The sequence below is a fragment of the Hesperophylax consimilis genome, chromosome 15 (genome assembly GCF_061612785.1).
Source record: "Hesperophylax consimilis isolate HC1 chromosome 15, BYU_Hcon_1.0, whole genome shotgun sequence".
Taxonomy (NCBI): domain Eukaryota; kingdom Metazoa; phylum Arthropoda; class Insecta; order Trichoptera; family Limnephilidae; genus Hesperophylax; species Hesperophylax consimilis.
Window position 1 is genome coordinate 34,277,010 of NC_142850.1, and position 23,504 is coordinate 34,300,513.

Below are 23,504 nucleotides of genomic sequence, written 5' to 3' on the forward strand. Positions count from 1 at the left end.
GTTAGTTAGGTACTTCAGCGTTACTTTATTTTTGAAAAATTTTGGTATAAAAATAGAGAAACAGTCAACATTTTCAATGACAGATACACATTAGAAATAGTAAATTAGGTACCGCTTCATTACACAATTCAAGGATAATATACAAGTAATAGGGACACAATTAATACGCAAATTTTATTTAAAAAACGCTTTGTATCTGTTATCTGTATAATGAGAACTAAATATATCGGAATGCGAACACGGAAAATAATGCATTTTAATAGTTATCTAAAATGCATTATTTTCCGTCTTCGGATACCGATATATTTAATTCTCATTATACAGATAACAGAGTTTTTTTTAAATAAAATGTGCGTTTTAAGCGTGTATATTTACCAATTCAAGATTCCTAAACATCTTTAACAGCCAGACCGTGGACAGATTCTGTTAATGATCTTTTGCTAGCTTATTTTTTCTGGAATACGGTGAAACCGGCTCTGAAAATCAGTTGCTAAAAATCTACCAGACAATGAAATATTCGTAGAACTAACATGCGTACGAACACATCGTTAAAACCTACTCCATCCACGCATTTCCCCGCAGAATTAGTGAATAAAGCGGTTAGAATTACAAAATTACAACGAAGAAATTTACGAACGAAAATATTCCAATACGAATGAGTCATGTAGTGTTTTAAATTAACCTTGCACCCGCGGACATGGTGACAAGACGATTGACGTATTCTTTAACCGCGTATTGTATCCACGAGGAATTCATTAAACTGTTATGTACGTCTCGACTGTTATACACATATGTAACTAATTGCTACTAGGTACGAAAAGATCTAATTATTATTCATACTAGGTAAATAGGAACTAGTAAATAAATGAATTGGTTTGCTGAAAGATGACAATACAGTGAGACCAAGCAAGAACTCCAACAATAATAAATGTAGGATTGTACTTATGTACAACTGGCAACATTAACGAAGTTTTCAAATAAGATTATTCCATTGAATTTACTGCTGTGTATGAAGAGATCTAATTATTATTCTTACTGGGTATGCAGGAACTAGTAAATGATAATAATAAAAAAATGGTTTGTTGAAAGATGGCAATACAATGCGAGCAAGCAAGAACTCTCAACAATAATAAACTAGATTGTATTTAGGGTAGTACCTAACTGGCAACATTATTGGAATTTTTTCAAATAAGATTTTTTTTCATTTAATTATTGCACAACGGGAGGCACAGCTAAATAAACGTCAGCTGTATAAAATTGATGTGAGTTTCTTGTGTTGTGTTAACGTTGACAGTACAATAATAGTAAAGGAATGTGCAATATTTAGAAGTAACGGAAATTTGTTTGCTTTTGGGATGAATGGATGGTTGCCTTGTTGTGGAATCGAGTTATGTGGTGTTGAATAAATAGTAAGCAGGACGTACCGACAGCCTGAAGGGGCATAAACCTCAGAACCAAGCACGATTGACGTTTCATCCTCATATTAACGCCACCACAGTCACTACCAGATCTACCCGTACGTGGTCCCTTGATCGACGGAATCTTAACAGATTATCTAAACTTCACTTCACAAAACAAAACTGAATAATGTCTCGCAAATCTACCACACAAAACGCACAGAAGCAAAATAAAAATCGTATAAATCTGTTCACTGTCAGTGAAACAAATCGGTTGCTTCAGCACTTGAACTTTCACTGAATAGTTGTAAAATTTAAAATTGTAAACACTGGTGTTCAAATTGTTTTATTTGTCAATAAGCGCGTAATCCAATGTTGTAATTGTATCGTGGAACAAATCACTACAGACCACTCGCTCCGAGAACGGTTGTAAATAAACTGAAATTTGTAAAGAGCGTTGAACAGACGCAGTGCCGCTCGGGCCGATGTGTCATCATAGCCCGCTGCCATTGGTCGGCCGCATCCATATGGCGGACTGAGCGAGACGCCGCTATACACTAGCACTAGGTACGAGCAAATATGAGTCACCCGTTGCGTAAAAGGGAGAAAAATACATCATTCAGTTGAGATAGAACGCTCTGCTTTTCACGTGCGCAAAAGCGAGGGAAATAATCAGAATGATTTTATAAATGATTGAATTTGTCACAATTTTCTTTTGTACTTCTCTAAGCCTATTATTGTTCTGTTTATAATCGTTATCTATGAATATTTTTCTTTTGATAAATCTGTACCTTTTAGCGCAATTCCTATTGGAATTTTCGTAGATTCCTGCTAAAATACATGCTTGAATATTGGAAGTTGGTTGTGTGGCTTTCTTGCGTCTCGCTCTTATTGGAGTCTGAGCTGGGGAATCTCCGCGAGTGGGAAGAGTACACCTGTATCGGCGTACTTCCCGCAGGAATGCCGGCCTTGCGGTTCTGAATGATACTACCCGCCAAACTAGTCTGTTTCCTGTTGCATTTTTCAGAATACATTAAAAATTGTTATATAGGTACCTCAAACATCAACAGAATGTGGAGCGCCACAAACACAAATAAAGATAGTGTCGTTATCGCATTGACTTCCTATTAGTTTTATTATTCTTATACCAGCTAGAAGCCTGGGATAGAAAAATAAGCTCTTACTATAAGAAGACTTGAAAATTAAATATTAGGTACATTTTTATCGATATTTTAAAATAGGTAGGTTAGGTACTTCCTCAGATCGTAGAATGTAATTCACAAATAAAATAATTGATGGATATTGAATCAAATTTTATTTTTGTTTGGTTGTACTGGCTATAATTAGATATGTCAATGAATTTGAACGTGTTGTTTTATGTTTATTTTGCAAAAAAACACTAAGCATACTGTAGTACGAGGTAGATATGGCACGATCAGGTGAATCAAGTAGGTGGCAGGTATGATTTATAAGACGATGTATAAACATGAATGAAGTAAAGTGTGTTGCCAAGACAGAGTAGTATAATGTTCCATCCTCTCTACCTACCTCTGCGGAGAAAAGGGTGTGATGGTTAGTCAGATGGTTAGTTGGAATCCCATCCTACCATGACACTCAAAGCTGAACGTTGAACACCCTTATCAATGAAATTGAAGTAAGTGAAATTACATAAGGTATTTCTTGAAACAGATTTGGCAGTTTTCGAAGGAAATAATTCTAGAAGAAAATGTATCATAATGTTTTCGTTTCTCCACTTACAGATAAATTGGTGACTAAATGAAAACTGATGATATTACCATATTACCGTTTATAGTCTGTTGATTATAAAATGCAGATTCACCGAAATCCATTAATATTATAATATGGTCGATATTATTAATATTTAATATTGCACAATTTTAATCCAACACATACCTAACGCGATCGCGTGTGCAGTTGGAAAGCAGACACCGGGAAGGCTAGTACATTAATGTATGTAATTTCGTTTTTACTACATTCATATAATTACGTATCATTTTGTTTTTGGTTAAACTTGAGTAAATTGTATGCATACCTAACAATTTCCAAATTCATGTACTTATTGTTTATCCAGCATTCAATACGAATTTATTACTATAACACGTGAATATTTTTTTTTTATTTATTAAAATTTTTAATTCATCAAAGTTTTTTCTGATACTTCTTATGTTTTTGTAAATATAAAAATTATAATTATTGTTTTTAGTATTATATGTATTGTAACAGTTAAACGTATGTATTATATCTAACGCTGCATTTTACGTGGGCGAAGGGAAATTAACAAATTTGAAATAATTATCAATTAGTTTGGTTGACGGGTGGATGGTCTTTTTGAGAATGGAAAGGAATGAACACAGGTCATGAAGAGGGCGGTAATTCATTCCACAGCCGAGCCTAGAAACGACACATCCTACCGTGTACAAATGTTGGGTGCGCGTTTTGCGTGTTTTCCGACTATTACGCTAGTTCCTCGGAGCATCTTCCACTGAAATACCGGTAGAACAAGGACAGTGTTCCCCTGTCTATAAAGCCCTTGCTCTAGAGACAGGTGGGAATTGCAACCTATTTATTAAGATACGGGGAACTATCAAACAGACCGAGATTTAGCCAAATCTATATATTGATTTAGTCAAGTTCTCCATCAAAGGATTGTGTATTGGTGCAACGGAAAAGATTACAAATTTTAAATACATGTAAGTATAAAAATACCATGGGGGCAGTTTTACTACATATGAAAGTGGGTCGTAAATCTGGAAGTGACGTCGAAAATGTCGATGGTCAATGTAGAATCGTTAACTCTTCAGTACTTTCAAAATAAACATCTTATTTTTTTAATTTTACGTAAAAACAAATACTTTTTTAGAAACTAGATACAATTATCTTTCTGGTGAATGCATTTAAAATAAACATTACTATTTCCAAATAATAAAATTTAAGTATCAAACGTGAAAAATTTTGTCAAAAAGCTTCTTTTATCATTATTGGCCAGTTGTTTCACAAAACTGAAATAATAACAAAACTTTAATAGGACCTTCACAGAACTTGAAAATAAAAATTTGAACTTTGATGTATTGTTCAAATCCTGTGAAAAAACCCATCCTTAATGTTTTACTCCAATCATAGAAAAATTGATAGAACTCGATATTTCGCACACACTTTTTTTTGGGAAATTTGTAAAAAAACAGCACCTTCACTTTTATCTCGTTCATATAATAAAAAATAAGAAATAATTTTTAAAGTTAAACCGATTGTTACGATAGCTGCGCGAAATATGAATTATTCATTTTGGCTATTTTTAGAATTTTGTTAATGGATGCAAGTACTTATAAATATTTAATGCAAACTGGAAAGAATTATTACTTATCTTTCTAACTTTCTTTCTGTTAGCGTAAAAAAGTGCATAGGATTTCCCATGAGTATACTTGTAAGGCACATATAAGTTAACCTTTTTATAGTGAATTATTAGTTCTAGCGATTAACTTTACGATTGCCTAAAAATATTTTTTCCCGACTTCTAAGGTGTTGAAATCTAACAAAAATATTGTGTATCTATTGTCAAAACACATAAGTAATATACTTTTACGTCTAAAAAAATCATTATTTTTTAATGATAAACTAATGTTTATAAGACATTGTCTTTGACATTGTCTTATATGCGTAGCATACACATATTGGACACAGAGAAATTAAAAACTGTCTATTTTACCTTAGTCCAATCTCGACTTTCTTATAACATAGTATGCTGGGGATCATGTCTAAAGTCCAATGTTGAACCACTAAATATTACTCAAAAATTGATCCTTAAAGTAATGTACAAAAAAAAATTCTGTTATCCATCCAACCTACTTTATAAAGAATGTAATGTTATGTGTATAAAACAGCTATATATCACTCAAATACTTTGTCGATTTTTTATCAATATTAAATTTGCTAAAAGAACACAACAAATGCGGACAACTAGAATTAGCTCTACATTGAACTTTGTGGCGGTACATACTAAAACTTCTTTTGGTCAAAGAAATTATTTATATCATATGTTTAATATTCTTCCAAATCATATTAAGGACGGGTTGTTTCGGAGAATTTGAATAATTCATCAAATTTCAACGTTCATTTTCGGGTTCTGTGAAAGACTAATTCAAGTTCTGTTTTTATATCATTGTAGGCTAGTTGCTTGACAAAACTGAAATAAAAACAGAACTTGAAAAAATCTTTCACAGAACTTGAAAATGAACGTTGAAATTTGATGAATTGTTCAGATTCTCCGAAACAACCAATTCCTTAGTTATATTTAAAAATTTAATTAAGATTTTTGTATTGACAGACGATTGTCTTAATATTTTTTCATCCTTGTCCTTTCTTAAATAATAAGATTTTATATAAGTCCCATTTACTAAAAACTGAATGTCACCCTATCTGTCTTTATTATCTACTTTGCTTCTTCTTTTGAATAATGATTAATGATTAATTATGGTTCAAATATTGTTACAATATACTGTCAAATTACCCATCTGGTAACACATCTAATACTTATTTTTTCTTTAATTTTGAAATATTTTGTGTTTGTATGTAGAATTACTTATGATTACTCTTATGTTTGCTTCACTCAAATGTAAATTGTTAACCTCGATACAGGCTCAGTCCTAGTGAGGTTGATTTTTATGAGAAAAACATATATATAGTGAGATGCAATAAATAAAAACAAATAAAGGATAACAAAAAATAATAAGCAATAATTAGTCGCCTGAAATATCAATACAAATTGAAAATATCTCCCGAATAAAAATAAATGCTGCCAACGGGAAGGTCCCGTTCGTTCCCGAGGTTTAATGTTTAAGGTTTAACGTCCCGAAGGAAGCCTTTGGCTTTGTGATGAAATTCATAAAAGTACTGAAACGCAAACTGCATTTTTACACAGGACACCAGTACCACGTGTCTATTACATTAAAATGCACTGACTAATCCACTGGCAAGTGATTCATTTATCACCAAAGTGAGTCAAAATTCATACAAGGAACAAAGCTTCTGTATGACGAGATACAGCCACGAGATAGAAATGTATGGCGCGTATCCGCTCCGTTTACCCCTACGTGACTCCCCCTGATGGTATGCTTTACTTTATATGCTATTATACGTGGCATCATAATGTTGTATGTAATAAAGACATACTTAGTGACTAGCATGTTTATTCATCTAATATGTTATGTTAGTCACTTTAAACTTTTATTTGTCATTAGTTTGCCTTCTAATTAGGTGTTGATGATGATGATGTAAAGAAAGAAAGTCAATGATGACACTTAAGAATTAGAATTTTACTTTCGTAAGAAATCTAGAAAACTCCAAATTATATTACGATTATTTTTCATGACTATAGTTTCGAAGTTCGAAGGCATTGTTATCACAATAAACAATATAAGGTAGGTACTAGTTGATGTCCTTGGCGTTCCCCGGCATTTATTTTATTTTAAGGGGGAGGACTGGGAAGAGGGTAGTCAAATGTACAAAATTTCATCAATCTCGAAATAAAACTGTAGATGTGTATTAGAAACACACTCACAGTCACACTTATTTATATATCAGTGTCCGGAAACTCGCATTACAAGCTGGAAACTGATGGAGGTTTACGTTTTATAGTGTCCTAAAATCTTTATTTTCGATCTGAGCATCTCGATTTTTTGTTGCCTTTTTTTACATTTTATGTAAGAAACTAAAAAGTTACACTATTGGAGCCGGATCTACGCTTCTAAATACATTAAAAACCTTATATTGACCCTCACCAACCGATGTTTTTCAAATTTAATTAGATTTACTTGAAAAAAAGCTCAAATCTAATAATTTAAATAACAAAATTGATTCCAAATCTCTGATGTAGGTTCACCCATTTCCAGCTTGTACCGCGAGTACCCCGACACCGTGTAAGTACCTATAGATAATTGTTTCTTGAACCAAGCAATAAGCAAATATTTTAGCTTTGTAGAAAAAATTTCCTAATTTCCTAATAAATATTCCCTTGTTTCCGCAATATTGACAAAATAAAATTTTCAAATATTTTCATAAAATTTTAACGCAAGGACGAACGGAGGCATCTTATCAAAGGAGTCTAAAAAAATGAATTATATTGTCTTGTAAACGTAATAATAATTACTGTCACGCTTATGAATAAGTAGGCACTAATTACGATACTATTATGTGAAACTTCGTTAGACAAATAACGTACAATTCAGGTAATAATTTTGACACATAAATAAATACTCTGCTAATGAATACCTTTTTACAAGGGAGTGAAATGTTCAGCGGCGAGTCTTTTGTAGCGTGGGAATTCTAATTTCAACAATTTAAAATAAGAACTTGTTGTCAGAGTGATTTTTATTCAAATTGAATAATTAGGTACCTATCTAAGTAACGACGATCGTTTTTATCTTGGATTTCTAGAAAGCGTAGATTGGTGTCGAAACGATCGAATTCCATAGATTTTTCCTTTGACAAATTAATTTTAAAATCATATTCAAAATATTTTAAAACCATTGATCTAAACATATTAAAAACCAGAAGTTAAAATACAGAATACTTTATTTGTGTACTTTTATGAAAAAGTGGGTCTGAAAGCAGTTTGCAAAAAAATTAAACTATAAGAATTAAAAAATATATATTTTTGTATTATGTGACTAAAAAGTGAGGTGGGAGTAACGTTTGTAAATACATTTTTCGTATAAAATATGTTTTTAAATTTTTTTCGTAATCACCAATTTTAGTTTAAAAAACATAAGATGAGCCATTTTTTATGCTATGCATTCAAAAATATTTTTAATTATAATAATAAAATTTGAAATCGTATTTTACCATTTAAAATCAGTTTTTAGTTTTCAAATAGGTTCAGAAATATACCACTTATTATGATTTTATTGATACACTTTTAAACTTCCATGTGATGTTTGGTTTTTGGTTGTCTCTCAAAATTATATTAATATCAGCAAAATTTTCTGCACTGTAATGAAAATTATATAAACAACTGCTACGCAATAGAATTATAATAAAATTTCTACTATCTTCTAGATTTATGGAGATCGTTTAGATAAGAAAGAAAAGGTTACTATAACAAATAAACAGATTAATTAGTGTGCTTCTGCAAACAAGAACTGTAGTCTGTCTCTTATAAAACGTGCCGTATTTAGTCAACATTTCCCTTCTATCACGATGTAAATAGATTAGATTCACTTTGTGACAAGGCTAATGTCAATTACATAATGCGTAATGTAATATCTGGTGGTCAGGATTATTGCAAATATTTTGATGGTAGAAAGCTTTGTTGTTTAAATGCTATTGTGTTTTATCATAATCTGTTGATGTGTTTAAAAAAAAATACTGTCTGTTTAAACATTTATAATAATTTAACGCGTATAATAATCCATTTGATCATTCATTGAAGGAATATAAGTAATCATTAACTCAAATGGGTCAAGTTGAAAAAGGACAAACAAGTAAATAGTCAATAGGATTTTTTAAATGTACGCAATCGTTTCAAAGTTGTTCTAGAATTTTTTAAATGTACGCAATCGTTTTAAAGGTATTCTGGATTTGTTTAAATGTTCGCAATCGTTCTAAAGGTGTTCTAATTTTTTTTAATGTACGCAATCGTTTCAAAGGTGTTTTAGAATTTTTTGTAAATATTGTACACGATTATGGATCATTTCTTATATTTATTAATCATTATTTTTCAGGCAGAGGAAGAAGTTACAATATTCTGGAAGTCTCTCAGAGAATGTTGCAGCACATCAGAAAGAGGTTTTTTTTATTTAAAGACCGGGGTTCGTTTGTTTTCGATTTAAAAAATGTTTAATTTTAGTTACGAAATAGGCAAAACACAATAATTTAAGCATTCATTATAAGAGAGGTTTTATTTTTTAAATACATATTTTTTTAATTTCTATTTTTTTGTTAATTAAATGAATGAATGAAGTGAAAATTAACCCAATTTCCGATATCCGATCGAGCTAAAACTTAAAAATTTACAGCAGTTTATACGAAATAAATGTCGGTACCATCCTAATGGAATTTGGCTTATGTGTTAGCAGTGTTGACTCCAGTCGTTCGGGAGTAAGGTTCCATGGTCAGTAAAAAAATATATTTCGAAGAGAAAAATTTAAGATATCGCAAATATGTCGAAAATTGAAAATAAATGTTTTTTACATTAAAATATAAGTTCCTACCGAGATGCCTGCTTGTGTTTGATTGCTTCATGATTGATTTTTGTTGCATTTTTTTCAATACGTAAACTCAATATTTCTAGATGAGTCTGTAACGATTTCATAATATGAGATAACATAAGTAGGTACCTACTACTATCTTATGTTATACTTATTACCTACTTTATTACCTTCGCCACTATCGTAAAAAATAGAAAGAAAAAAAACAATCAAATTAAACGATAAAACACTATTGTAAATTTAAATAATAAGCACATTTGTAATAAGATAATGTTATTCCTCATGGCCTGAAAAGGTATTTTCTTGTTTTATTTACGTTAAAACTACGTACAAGGTTTAAAACATTTTTCATCCAAGATTTACCAATAAATTGTGGAAAAACAAAGGTAGATTTTGGTGGCGACCGCAGTTTTTAACATAGTCTTTTGAGGGTGAAACAGCTGTCATGAGTAATATTATTATTTTTGTTATTTGTTTTTGGGGTGTTATGCCGTGTTGCGCTAACTCCTTCTTTAGCCAACGTTTCGGACAGCATTGCAGTGTCCATCATCAGGGCAGATATGTTATTTAAATAACACATCTGCCCTGATGATGGACACTGCAATGCTGTCCGAAACGTTGGCTAAAGAAGGACTTAGCGCAACACGGCATAACACCCCAAAAACAAATAACAAAAATACTTTTGGCCGTGAAAATCTTAAATCGTATTTAATATTATTATTGTTTTTGCTGGTATTTAACATAGCCTTTTGAGGGTGAAACAGCTGTCATGAGTAATATTATTATTGTTTTTGCTGGTATTTAACATAGCCTTTTGAGGGTGAAACAGCTGTCATGAGTAATATTATTATTGTTTTTGCTGGTATTTAACATAGCCTTTTGAGGGTGAAACAGCTGTCATGAGTAATATTATTATTGTTTTTGCTGGTATTTAACATAGCCTTTTGAGGGTGAAACAGCTGTCATGAGTAATATTATTATTGTTTTTGCTGGTATAAATATTGTTGTTAGAAGCATAAATGGAATAAATTATTGTATTTCTTTTAACATTATAGAGATAAAACAGTATATTGGTTACAGTGTTGAAACAATTTACAGATATTAAATATTTCCTATAAAAAAGGTTTCCTTGTAATGTCTTATATATAGAGATGGCAAAATTTAGTATTAATTTTCAGATTTTTTAGCATTAACAATTGGAAATTTAGCGATTTATAGCATTTTGAGGCATAATTTTGCGTTTTGTAGCAAAATAGAAAAAAAAATGTATTTCCTGAATGTTTTTATCGCATATTTTAAGTATTTTTGGTAAAATATATGTTTAACCTTCATTTGCAAGTATTTCCATGTGAAAGATTATAAATCATTAATTTTAATATTAAATTAATAAGGAAGGAAACTCTAAGTACGGGTCGAACACAAACACAACAAATGCAGATTGCGATTAACATCAATAGTCGTAATTTATTTCGCACAATTTGTGTACAAAAATATTAAACATTTACACATAAAATAGTAACAAACTTATAAAAAATCGTAATGTAAATATCGATTTTTTGAAATTCTCACATATTATTTTAATACCCGGTATTTTCGGGAAATTCGCGCCTATTTCGCTAAATAGAATAATTTAGCTGAAATACGGCCAAAATCACGTTTTTCGCGTTAATTCGCGAAATAGAAATCACTGGAAACACTTTCAAATGCCTTGAAACGCAAAGAAAACTTATAAATGCCCTATTTTCGAAACATAAATATTTTTTCGCGTTTTTAGTTAAAACGAAATTTTGCCATCTCTACTTATATACCATGTAATTACCGAGTGACGCGTGTAATGTATATATTTGTTTGTGTATTTATGAGCATTGAACAGTTTATATCATCGACATGATCAGGGCCGGTCATGTGCAAACTAAATTGGAGCAGTCCACTCCGGGCGCCAACTTGTCAAGGCGCCAAAGAGTCAAGGAGCCTAGGTGTTGATAATACTTAACACTTGATACAACGCCTTTGAGATTTTTGTTAGCGCCTTTTATATTGGCAATGAATCTAAAAGAATGTCGATGTTATAATTTAGACAAATACTATTTGTACCCCGCCACGCCTTGCTGTGACTCAGTCTGTCTTTACAGATAGAGAGACAATAGCGCTGTTGCTCTTAGGTCCAATAGATGGCATTTAAAAAAATATATATATATCGTCACAGGTGACTCCTATATAAACACACGCATATTCGAATGCAATGTTGTATCAAAATAAAGCAATGCAAATAATACTTAAGCGCAACATATACACACGGATAAGAGACATGTTAAAGGAGCTGAATATTTTGACGGTGAAGCAAACTGTGTACTTGAATGTACTTATTTTTATACATAAAATTAACTTAGGGATGATGTCTAAGGAACTGAAAAGAAAAACAAATTACAATAACGAGATACACGGACACGGGACTAGAAATTCTAAGCAAATTAGATTGCCAACAAGAAAAAAAACAAGCACCCAAAAATCTCTGATGTATCAGGCCGTTCAACTCTATAACAAAATCCCGAAAGAAATTGCTGTGATAGAAAATATTAATATGTTCAAAAATGAATTAAGAAAATATGTCTATCTCAATTATTAATGTTTCTTTTTTTTGTGACTTTATTGAAATATTTAAAGAAAGATTATGTTTGCCAAACAATGTACATGTTTATATGTTTTTAAAACTATTAGCACACACGAAGATGTGAGCTAACTTAAGATTAATAAATAAAATTTCAAAGCAATCGGTAAAGAACTGTCGGTATTTAAGATTTTGAACAAACGAACGTTGATATTTTTATGTATAAAGACAAGCTGTACTCCGCCAGGCGTTGCTTTGGCTCAGTCTGTCTGTGCAGATAGAGAAGCAATAGTGCGTTTTGCTCTTACGTACCACAGATAGTTGGACATAAAATCAATAATTTTGTTTAAAAAAAAAACTTTTTTTTTCCAATCACAGATGACATCTATATAATATAGTAAAAACACACGCGTATTCGAATGCAACATTGTGTCAAAATTTCTAAGCAATCGGTGAAGAATTTTCGAAGATTTATGATTTTGAACAAACGAACATTAACATTTCTATTTTTTAATGATAAACTATTGTTTAAAAGACAAGGTTTTTTATGCATAGCAGAAAGGATAACATTTATTGTAAGCAATAATTACTTGCCTTAAATATCCATATAAATTGAAAATATCTCCCGAGTAAAAATAAATTAGTACATATTGAATTTAAATATTGAAGACAATATTAGTGATTTCTAAACGAAAATCTGAAACAGAAAAATCAGAAAAGGAAACGGTTACATCTGGGACTCGAACCCAGGACCCTTGTCTTTCCGGGACAGTGCTCTACCAACTGAGCTAATGGGACCCTATTCCCCTCGGTCACTTTTAACAGATGTCGCACATTAAAAATAAAACATAAGATAGGTTTATCTAAAAAGACCCTGTCTGGATTGCATTTAGTTCGGGTTGAATCTTGCGATCATACATAAAGATAGTTGCCAATAAAAATGTGCGGTGAAAAAAAAAGAAGACAATGTTAGTAGTTCTTATTCGAAGTATGATACAGTTAAAAGTGATAAAAGTGATGGTATTTTATCTAGACGATTGTTAAAAATGTGACTCAATTTTCAAATTACACTATATTTTCAGGTGAAGGAAAAGGAAATCCCTGCAAACGCTTTATATGATTTAAAAACACAGTGATTTTCATTAATTTTTAATTTACACGTACCTAACTTACGCAACACATCATACATCATATTAATGACTAATGAGTCATTTATATCTTCAGTGCATTGATAAAAATAATAAAGATTGTTTAATAGAAACGTAAATATTATTCTTGCGACCTTTCATTTTAATCTCATCGTTATTATACAAGCTTGAATCATGTATTTTTATATGAAGGATGATTATCTTACTAATTATACCACAGTAAACATAATATTATACTCAAATTTATATTCTTAAAATAATCAGATTAATATTTTTGACAGCCGTTTTAACCGATGTGTTGATTTTTGATAAATGTTAAACTTGATATACCTATTTAGTCACTGATGTTACAAATTTCATTTAGGTGTAATCACAAATCAATGATAGTATTTCATGTTCCTTTTACTAAAAGGCTTTCAGATACCTACTTTACGAGAAAATATAGTATTGCTGATTTATTAAAATCCTGTTAAAACAGGATTGCATGCCGTTTCTTAACACGTGATCATATTTGACCTGCGTTTTGACTGTTAATTTATAATGACGAAATGCGATAATAATAGAATTTTTAAGAACATGCGTTCCGATATTGCCATCGTGTTTTACTGATAGCTTATTTGGAAATCTGTCAATTTATTTGTTAAAGGCCTGCAGTCCCGTTTTTTTAACCGGAATACGAATAATTTGTGAGAGATTCTAAATAAATTGGCAATATTTCATATCAGTAAGTTTTCTCCGAAAAAAAATAAACTTATTGTCGTTCAGCTTCAGTTTTTTTTAGATTCGATTTTTTTGTCCAATTTTCAACAAAGTTTTTAAATTTCAGTTTCAGTTTTATTGAAATACATATTGTTTAACGGTTTATTATTGTAATATATCAAGATATGTATCAACGATAATTTGCTATATAATAGGGGACGGAGATGAGAAGAGGCAGGTGGGGACGTACTTGGATTATTTGGATCTGGTCACCAAACATGGCTAAAGCCATTCCGGATGGTGGTCAATCTGGTGTGGATACTGAAAGTGTCTACCACTCTGCAACGTGACCGCACATATAGTAGATAGTTGTGGATTACGTAAAAAATTAAGTTAAATAAAATAGGAAAAATACAACTCCGTTTCCTAAAATTGATTACCTATAGGTAGAAAAAAAACAGATGATGTGAAAGCGATTATAAAAAAATCTTTTCATTATGTAACGTGGTCCCCATACATGGTAAGGCAGATTGACAATTAACACTGGATGAACTCTGGAACACAGAATTCAAAAAACCTGTGAACCACAACCCACTATTAGGCATAAAAAATCAATTGTTTGAAATTACTAAAGCACAAAATGTATTCGGACGTAGAACAAGGCAAAATCTATCAAATAGAACTTCAAATATTAGAAAAAAAATTAATATCTGTAATAATAATTTATTTATTTATTATAAGAACTTGTTGAACATTTATACATATTTTTGATAATTCAACCGCCATGCTAGGGATGTCCCTGTGTTATGGCGGGTGATATTTACAGATTGGATTTATAAAATAAGTTAATTATAAGTTATAAAGTTATGCAATTTAGATTGAAATATAAGTTAATTAGATTATACAATTAGATTATACAATTAAATAATAAGTAAGTAATAAAAATATACAAATTAAATTAAATTAAAAGTCATTAAATTACACAAATTTAATTGCATTACAAATATTAAAATCATGGTTTCTAAATGTATTTATAGTAATAAAAATGGTATTAAATATTAATAATAATTGATAATTAGTTGATAAAATTATAATATAATTTAATTTATGTACCAATTTTTATATATTGTGATCTCCAAGTGAACTTATCCATTTTATCATAATAATCTGTATAAAAATATGCAAACACTCTTAGGACGGGTTTGTCTCGGTGAATTTTAACAATTCATCAAATAAACGTTCATTTTCGGGTTCTGTGAAAGTCTTATTCAAGTTCTGTTTTTATATCATTATAGGCTAGTCGCTTGACAGAACTGAAATAATAACAGAACTTGAAAAAATCTTTCACAGAACCCGAAAATGAACATTGAAATTTGATGAATTGTTCAGATTCTCCGAAACAACCCGTCCAATTTTCAATCAAATTGAATATTAGTCAGTTTTATGAGAATTTTGTAAAAAAAACTGAATAAAAAAAAGTTAAATAACAGAGAAAAATAGAATAAAATTGAAACAGCGATCTCCAAAGATTTTAACCTTTCGGCCACGAAGGTCGTCGGAATGACTCACTTTTATCATATCGGCGATAAATTGTCACTATTTTCATAGTTACTCACCTTTGCGTATCTATTTGATAGTAGAGGCAAACCCTTCAATAATAATGTTATGTTGAGTTTGCCAGGCCTATCAGTCATACTATTTATTGTTGCAACTGATATGGAAGAGGTAACGATTTTTATTTAGAGTGCATTGCAATTAGCCATTTTGTTATTAGTCTAACTGACACCTCACTATTACTCACTGCCCTCACCCCAAACTTATCTCTACCTCCGCCTTACTGCATATTTATCTTTCTAATGTTAATAAGTGGCGTATCAGATGATTCAACAATTGATATATTTATATATGTAAACAAATAATACAGAATAAAGTTAAAAAAACTTTTCAATGATAACCCAGATACCACTCACGAAGAAACTTTAACAAGAAGTGAACTTACTCTTTTTTAAATTTTTTATTTTTTATTTTAGCCATTTATACATCCCATCCATGTCTAATTTATAAAAACTTAAATACATACATTATTACATGTTTATTATTTTTTTTAATGATAATCTAATATTTATAAGACAAGGTTTTTTTTTATTCATAGCACAAAAGATAACAAATTATTATATGCAATAATTAGTATTAATAACTAAGCCGACGTAGCTCAGTGGCCCAGAGCACCTGACCGGACATCAGGAGGTGCGGGTTCAATTCCCGTCGGCGGCATTTATTTTTACTCGGGAGATATTTTCAATTTGTATGGATATTTCAGGCGACTAATTATTGCTTTTAATAATTTTTTACATTTTTATTATTTACTAGCCGACGTGTACGGCTTGTGGGGGGACTTATAAATACTTTTGGTAAAGTTCTGAAGTAGTGAAGTACCTGACAATTGGGTGCATTTTTAAGGTGGAAATAATAGTATTGTATTGTAATATAAATTTGTTTCACTTTATCGAGCCATGCCTTCCTCCGGGATCATCAATCTCTTCAACCATTCATCCAGTTCATATATTCCTATTCCTATTCACTCTATAATTCAATTCATGTAGTATCATGTTAATCCACATTATTACTGTTAAAAAACTAAATTATATCGACTTTAATTCAACTCTGTATCTCGTATTAATTAATTATATTTATATTAGACTATATTTTCTTTTAATTAATATGCCTCCTACAATCCAGCTTCAACATAGACAATGGTACAGACTTTATAGTTTTCGGGAGCGCTTTATAAAATTGCATTCATTTTTTTAGTGAATTGTTTTTTGTATTGGCTATTAATCCTTTTCTGTAGCCTAATTTCATTGCACGCATTCACCAAATACAACATCAATGATTGTAAGTATATTTTATTTAGTTATTAAATTTAACATTTTATATCTAGTTTACATCTATGCTAAAACTACAAAAATATTCAATTTCCTACGTACTCATATTTGGACTTCATAACATTGAGACATAACCCACGAAAAACGGGAAGAATCTTGGCTTTCTTGTTGAATATAATTTTGCTTGAAAAGTATTTTGATAACTGGTTGTTTATTATTTCATGTATGAATATCATCGCGATCAAGGTACAGCATCTGTTTCGCTGCTAAAATTACTTCCTTTGACATTTTAGTTACTTTGGAAGATCTATTTCACCTAAGTATTATACTCATTGCTCTATTTTGGAGAGTAAGCAACATATTTGATTCACTGTCATTATGTAAGAAAAGACTCGTTGAGCAGTAATTAAACTGTGGAAGAATAATGAAGTTGAATAATATAATGATTTTAATTTTTTCTGGAAATTTTTTGACGTATTCTTCTAAAAAAAGAAATCTTCTTTCCAATTTTCATTTGTGTATAATCAGCACGTTAATATTGAATCTAATAAATATAACTCCAAAGTATTACATATCACTAACATTTTCAATCTAAGTATTACATATCACTAACATTTTCAATCTAAGTATTACATATCGATAACATTTTCAATCTAAGTATTACATGGCAATAACATTATCAATCTAAGTATTTCATATAAATAACATTTTCAATTTAAGTATTACACATCAATAACATTTTTAATAATTTCACCATCAATTTTAATTTTGCATTCACTGCATGTGTCCAATTGTCGTGCATTTTGTTTTTTTTTTAAATATTCTATATGTTTATTTATGTTTTGAAATCTTAATACATTATTCAGTTGAACATTAGAAAATTTTACGAATGCAACACGTTATGCCTTTTAATCTACAAAATACAAAATGGACTACGCTTAAAATGGCTTTAGACGTATTTGGTGATTAGATCTGAATATCCAGGTATTTCCCCACCGTCGTCTTCCCATCTCTCCTTCGTTACATTCAGCCTCAAAACACACCCCTGTCGGGGATGCCATAGTATCACCGGCTTTAGATGGTTCGTAGCAGTTAAAATCCGAGACCTCTGTTATTTCAGGATGCCTTTGCCCAAAATGCCAGCGCTGTCGCTACGTCCTTGTCAACTGTCAATCCTGTCATGATAACGAAAAAACTAAATTTATCTAAAACATACAGGAACTCCAAGTTGGCGTGGGATTAAAATATCCTTATCTATAATATTTTTCGATGAATATTATTTTTTAGTGAGTAGATAGACATAGATACATTATATTACATAATAGGTGGGTGGTAGTTATGTAGGTACCTACTGGATTAGAATAGATAAGAAATACATGAAAATGTCACATGAATCATTCTGGATTATAACTTTTTTAATATACCATTATTATTATGAGATAATACAATGGTAATTTTTATTATTAGATCAATCAATATTATTTTTCTGATGCCCTTGGAGATTAGGTGCTGAAAAAGTTTGTTGAGGTCGTTACGATAGGCGTATCTATCGATGTCTCGAGCACGGTCGCGCTGTTGATATCCAGACCGATATTGGTAACGTAATAAATAAAAGATCGACATACGTTTGAGGTATTATCTATGAATTGACATTCCAAAACGTCATTAAGTCAAACGTCAAACGCCATTCAGTAAAATTTTTAATAAACTGGCAATGTTAAACCGAAATACTATATATATATATATACTATAAATACTTACTTATAATATCATTGATGTCGCTATTCCAAATTCCTGTTATATTAAAAAATCTGTTAATGAAAAAATAAGAAAATACACAGATTTTGGAAATGAGATAAAAAGAATTTTGCATTCTCAGACTATAAAAATATCACCATTTGTTATTTCGGCTACTGGCATTATACCTAGCTCTCTTATTCAAAATTTAGGCGTATTAGATCTGTCAAAGAATTTATATATAAAAATGCAAAAATCAGTAATACATGTAGGATTACGAAATATTTTTTAAATATTTATATTGTGGAATCAGTAGGATTTATAGGTCCAATTAGATTTGATATGAAAATATCTGGAGTCGGTGAATTCTTTTCCTAATTGATCTCTGGTGATTTTCTTGTAATGTTTTGTATTTATTATGCTCATATAATGCACTTGCATAATGTGGATTGACTAGATGATCATTTGTGGAAAAGTGTGTGGAAGGGTTTAGTTTTTCCTATGGGGAAGATTTAACCCGGACATAAAGTAGAAAAAAAAATCTAAATATGCATTGGCAGTCTGCATTTACTTTTTTAACACTAAAAGTGATATAGTTAGTTGATGAGGCCTTTCTTCACAACTTGTTATGTGAAAAAAAACGTTTCTGCAAGCCCGAACCAATGTGGCGACATTGGGCCGAGCGGATTTAACTCGCCGCGTATATATATTTTTTCAATTCTAAGAGCTTCGTTAGTTCAACTCTGTTCGTTAATATCCCAGTAATTTTGCGTGGTGATCGACATTATTAAAAAAATATGTGTATTGACACATTGCCAGTTAAACGAAGCTTATCTGAATGGTGAATTTACATCATATATGAAGTCCATTTTGAACTAACTTTTTTAATTTCACTTTTTATTTAATTTTTTTATAATTTTAAGGTCAAATTTGAAAAAAATCGGTCACTTCGGGGTTAATATCATCTATTTAGTACATTGAAATGCGTCGAAGCATATACCCACCCTTCTTATACCCGGCTCTTAAGGTGTTTTTTTTAACCCTTTAGTTACCGAAAATAAAGTTTTAAAAAATCGAAATGGTCAGATCGAAAAAAAAACAAAAGCATGTTCACCAGTTTCCCGTTTGTACTTCTAGTTTATGAACACTATGTATACAATATATATGTTCAGGTATATGTTTATTACTAAACTTATAACAATAGTAGGAGTGATGAAGACAAAGACTTTTTCTGTGATGAGAATGATCAGAAAATTAGTATTGCTAATTTATTATAATTAAGAATATTTTAAAATTTTCGTAATCCAGTTAAAAACAGGATTACTGGCACTTAGAAAATGAATTGATAGGTTTCCTGATAAACTTTTAGTAAAATACCAATGCGTTTTCACGATGTCGGAATATTTGTTCATAAAAATCTTAATATATTATCAAGGCAAACGCAGGTGCATAAAACCGTGTTCCGATATATTAGGAATTTACTGAGAGCTTATTAGGAAACGGTCTGCAATCCCATTTTAACCGGATTACCAACAATTTGTTGAGATTCTTCATAATTTAGTAATATAAAAGTTGAATTGAGAAATAAAGTTTGTAGTTTCTACGTAATATTGATAGAATGAAGAATTGATATTGTAAATGGCTCGATGACTCCATTCAAATGTGTTCTATACCCTAATTATAAATTCCGTCACCTAATGTGGGTCAGGTTGACTCAATACCATCATTACAATGACAATGCAATAATCACTTGTGTCAGCTTAAGTTAAAAATTCGACATTTCATACAAAAGTCCAAGAACAAAAACACTAATAATATTATTATTGGAAATCACAGCTGCGCCATTGATATTCACGTTGGTCACCGCACACGTTGTCTTCTAGGTAGGTACGCCACTGTGTACTGTATGTATATCCTCGGAAACGGACCACCCAATTAATAATTACAATAATATGTCAACTCGACCACAAGTTTGCATCATCGCAAACGCCACTGTGCTGTTTTATTGTTGATAATAATTGAACTGTGACCACGAATTAATCACTGTGTGTTGTCATCATTCAACGTACACCGTTACATATCTTTTATATTTTAAATAAAGAGTATTATAGCAATATCATTTAGTGCAGTGTTTACCTTGTTATTCGATTAATTAATGAGAAGAATCAGTACGCAAGAATTAACTCGAGTATTTGCGACGCGTACTCGAGTACATTACGCACTTACTCGAACGTTCTAGTACAACATATACAGGGTGTATCGGCACTAACCCGACAAACTTTAACCAGCTATTCCTTAGCACATTTGGAGTAAAAAATGTTATTGGCACTTTGCTGTCCGGTAACATTTTTTTTTCAATTAAAAACAAAAAATATTAAAATTTCCACACTACATCACTGTCATTGGCATTGCGTTTCGTGTTCAACAGCTGTTATAAGCAAGTATGTCAAAAAGCGTCTTCGCTCTTTCGCACACACTAAATAATAATAGTTAAAAATGAGACGAATGGTGCTGTGCCATTTCGTTATGATTGTAGAAGTGCGCCAATATAGGTACACACGTACATTATTCAACGGAATTCGAATAAAATATTTGCCAGATGGGTTTTCAAACTTTGACAAAGGATAAAACAGTGGTGACATGTGGTGAAAATATGAATAGTAATTTTTTTATTAAAAAAAAACGTTACCGGACAGCAAAGTGCACATAAGATTTTTTACTCCAAATATGCTAAGGAATAGCTGGTTAAAGTTTGTCGGGTACGTGCCGATACACCCTGTATATTTTCATTACGGAGTTTATCGTATAAATAAGATAATTATTTATAGGCTAAAGGTTAGGAAAGGATAAATGATAATGAATAGGTAATATGAATTGAACTTTCGTTCGCAAAATATTAAAAGACTTTAGAATAATTTAGGAACGTAATATTTTTTTAATAGCGTTGTGGCTAGAATGTGTTTTGTGAACCAGTTTTGAATAAAGAGTATTTGTTCAAATCATATCGTGTTTATAATATTAAGGACGGGTTGTTCCACAAAATTTTAAGTATTCATCTAATTTCAAAGTTTATTTTCAAGTTCTGTGAAGGTTCTATTCAAGTTTCCCAAATGTGAAATAATGACAGAACTTGAATAGAAACTACACAGAACTTGAAAAAATTAACTTTAAAATTTGATAAATTGTTAAAATTCTGTAAAACAACCCGTCTTTATTTATTTTAGGTTTATATTCAAACTAAAGCAAACCCGTAATATTAAAATTACAATTTTGAAAATAACTTTCTGTACAAATATTATGTTATAGGTAGGTATTTATTTAATCTACCACTTTTTCGCTTGTCGGAATAATTCTTCACTCAATCAGTTCCAATTTTGAAAACTACAAATAAATTCAAAGAAAATTTGAGTTCATTGAACGTGAATAATTTCACGCAGGAATGACACATCACAGACAACCGAAATTGATATATTTCATGTCATTATTATTGTTAATTGTAAATCTTAGTTACACGGTTTTAGTTTTGTTAATTTATATATTCATTATTACGTAGCACCTTCACATAGAAAATAATACAAGAGTAAGAACATAATATTATAGTATAAAATCTAACTAACAAAAATTGAGAATATTTAAATAAATAAAAATATTAATATTTCATATTATGGTAACCATACCCGGAAGAAGACACATATTGTCCGAAACTAGTTGGTTTTTTTAAATTTATTTATTTGGTGGCATATTATATACGCAGGTACGACGAATATGTATGTATTACACGCGGAGATTTTTAAAAATTTATTTATTTTAATCTACCTACAAAAAATTATACAGGAATCCTGGGGTAAAGTGTATAACTTCTGGTGGTGATTATAGATGATAATACAAGTAAAAATACTTTTTTTGAAATTTCAACGTTTTAAGGTCATTTTCAGAAGTTTAAATAGTTTGGAAAAAATATTTGGGAAATGTGTGGGAAAAAATAACAAAATTTCGAAAAAGGTTATTTATCTTTTTTACTTCTACCATCATCAAGAATCACCTCCTAAAGTATGTGCACTTTAACCCCGGACACCCTGTATACCGTGGCAATGATTTCAAAGTTGTTTGACCAAAATGCTCTGCCCTTAGAATTTTTGATTATTCGTTCACTGGCTCAAACCGTGATTTACTCTCATTTACATCAGAATTACCCCGTATCATTTATTTCAACATTTTTCCATCAATTTCCTGGAACCCTCTCTCCAGAAGTCGGCGCAACTCATGCAACGTTTTGCACCGAGATGGTGAAATCATGACGAAATATGACAGTTGGGTTATTGCATGAGATGGCAATATTACCTCTCGTGTGTGTGTTTGAAAATGATACCAAATTACATAAATAGGCCTGATAATGAGTGGAAATTGGTTTTGTGACATGAGTTATATTCCAGGGACCAATGTGTAATTAATTAGAAATTCAAATGTATGTCAATTCTACGGTTTGCAATGTTTTACGTTCAAGTGTTCGAAAACGAGATAAAATCTTACGTAAGCTTACGTAATTGATAACTGATTGGACATTGCTTTTGTGACATACTAATGTGATATTCCAGGAAGCAATGTGTTACAACTTGTTGACAAATATTGAAAAATGTAATAATTCTAGAATTTCCTGTTTGCAATGTTCGTTCAAAGTGTTTGAAAACAAGATCAAATCAATTAATCAATCTGCTTTTTAGATATCTAACTGTGATCTTGATGTTGTGAAATCAAATTAAAGTTTTTTTAAAGCTAATATTCAAATATTGTGTGATTCCCCATGAACA

The 23,504-nt window shown here is 30.7% G+C and overlaps 1 protein-coding gene across 3 annotated transcripts in view; it reads right to left on the minus strand.

Annotated features, from left to right (window-relative positions):
* The window catches only part of puc (dual specificity phosphatase puckered), a 172,304-nt gene that overhangs the window by 40,134 nt on the left and 108,666 nt on the right, over nucleotides 1-23,504 (minus strand). The window lies entirely within an intron of this gene.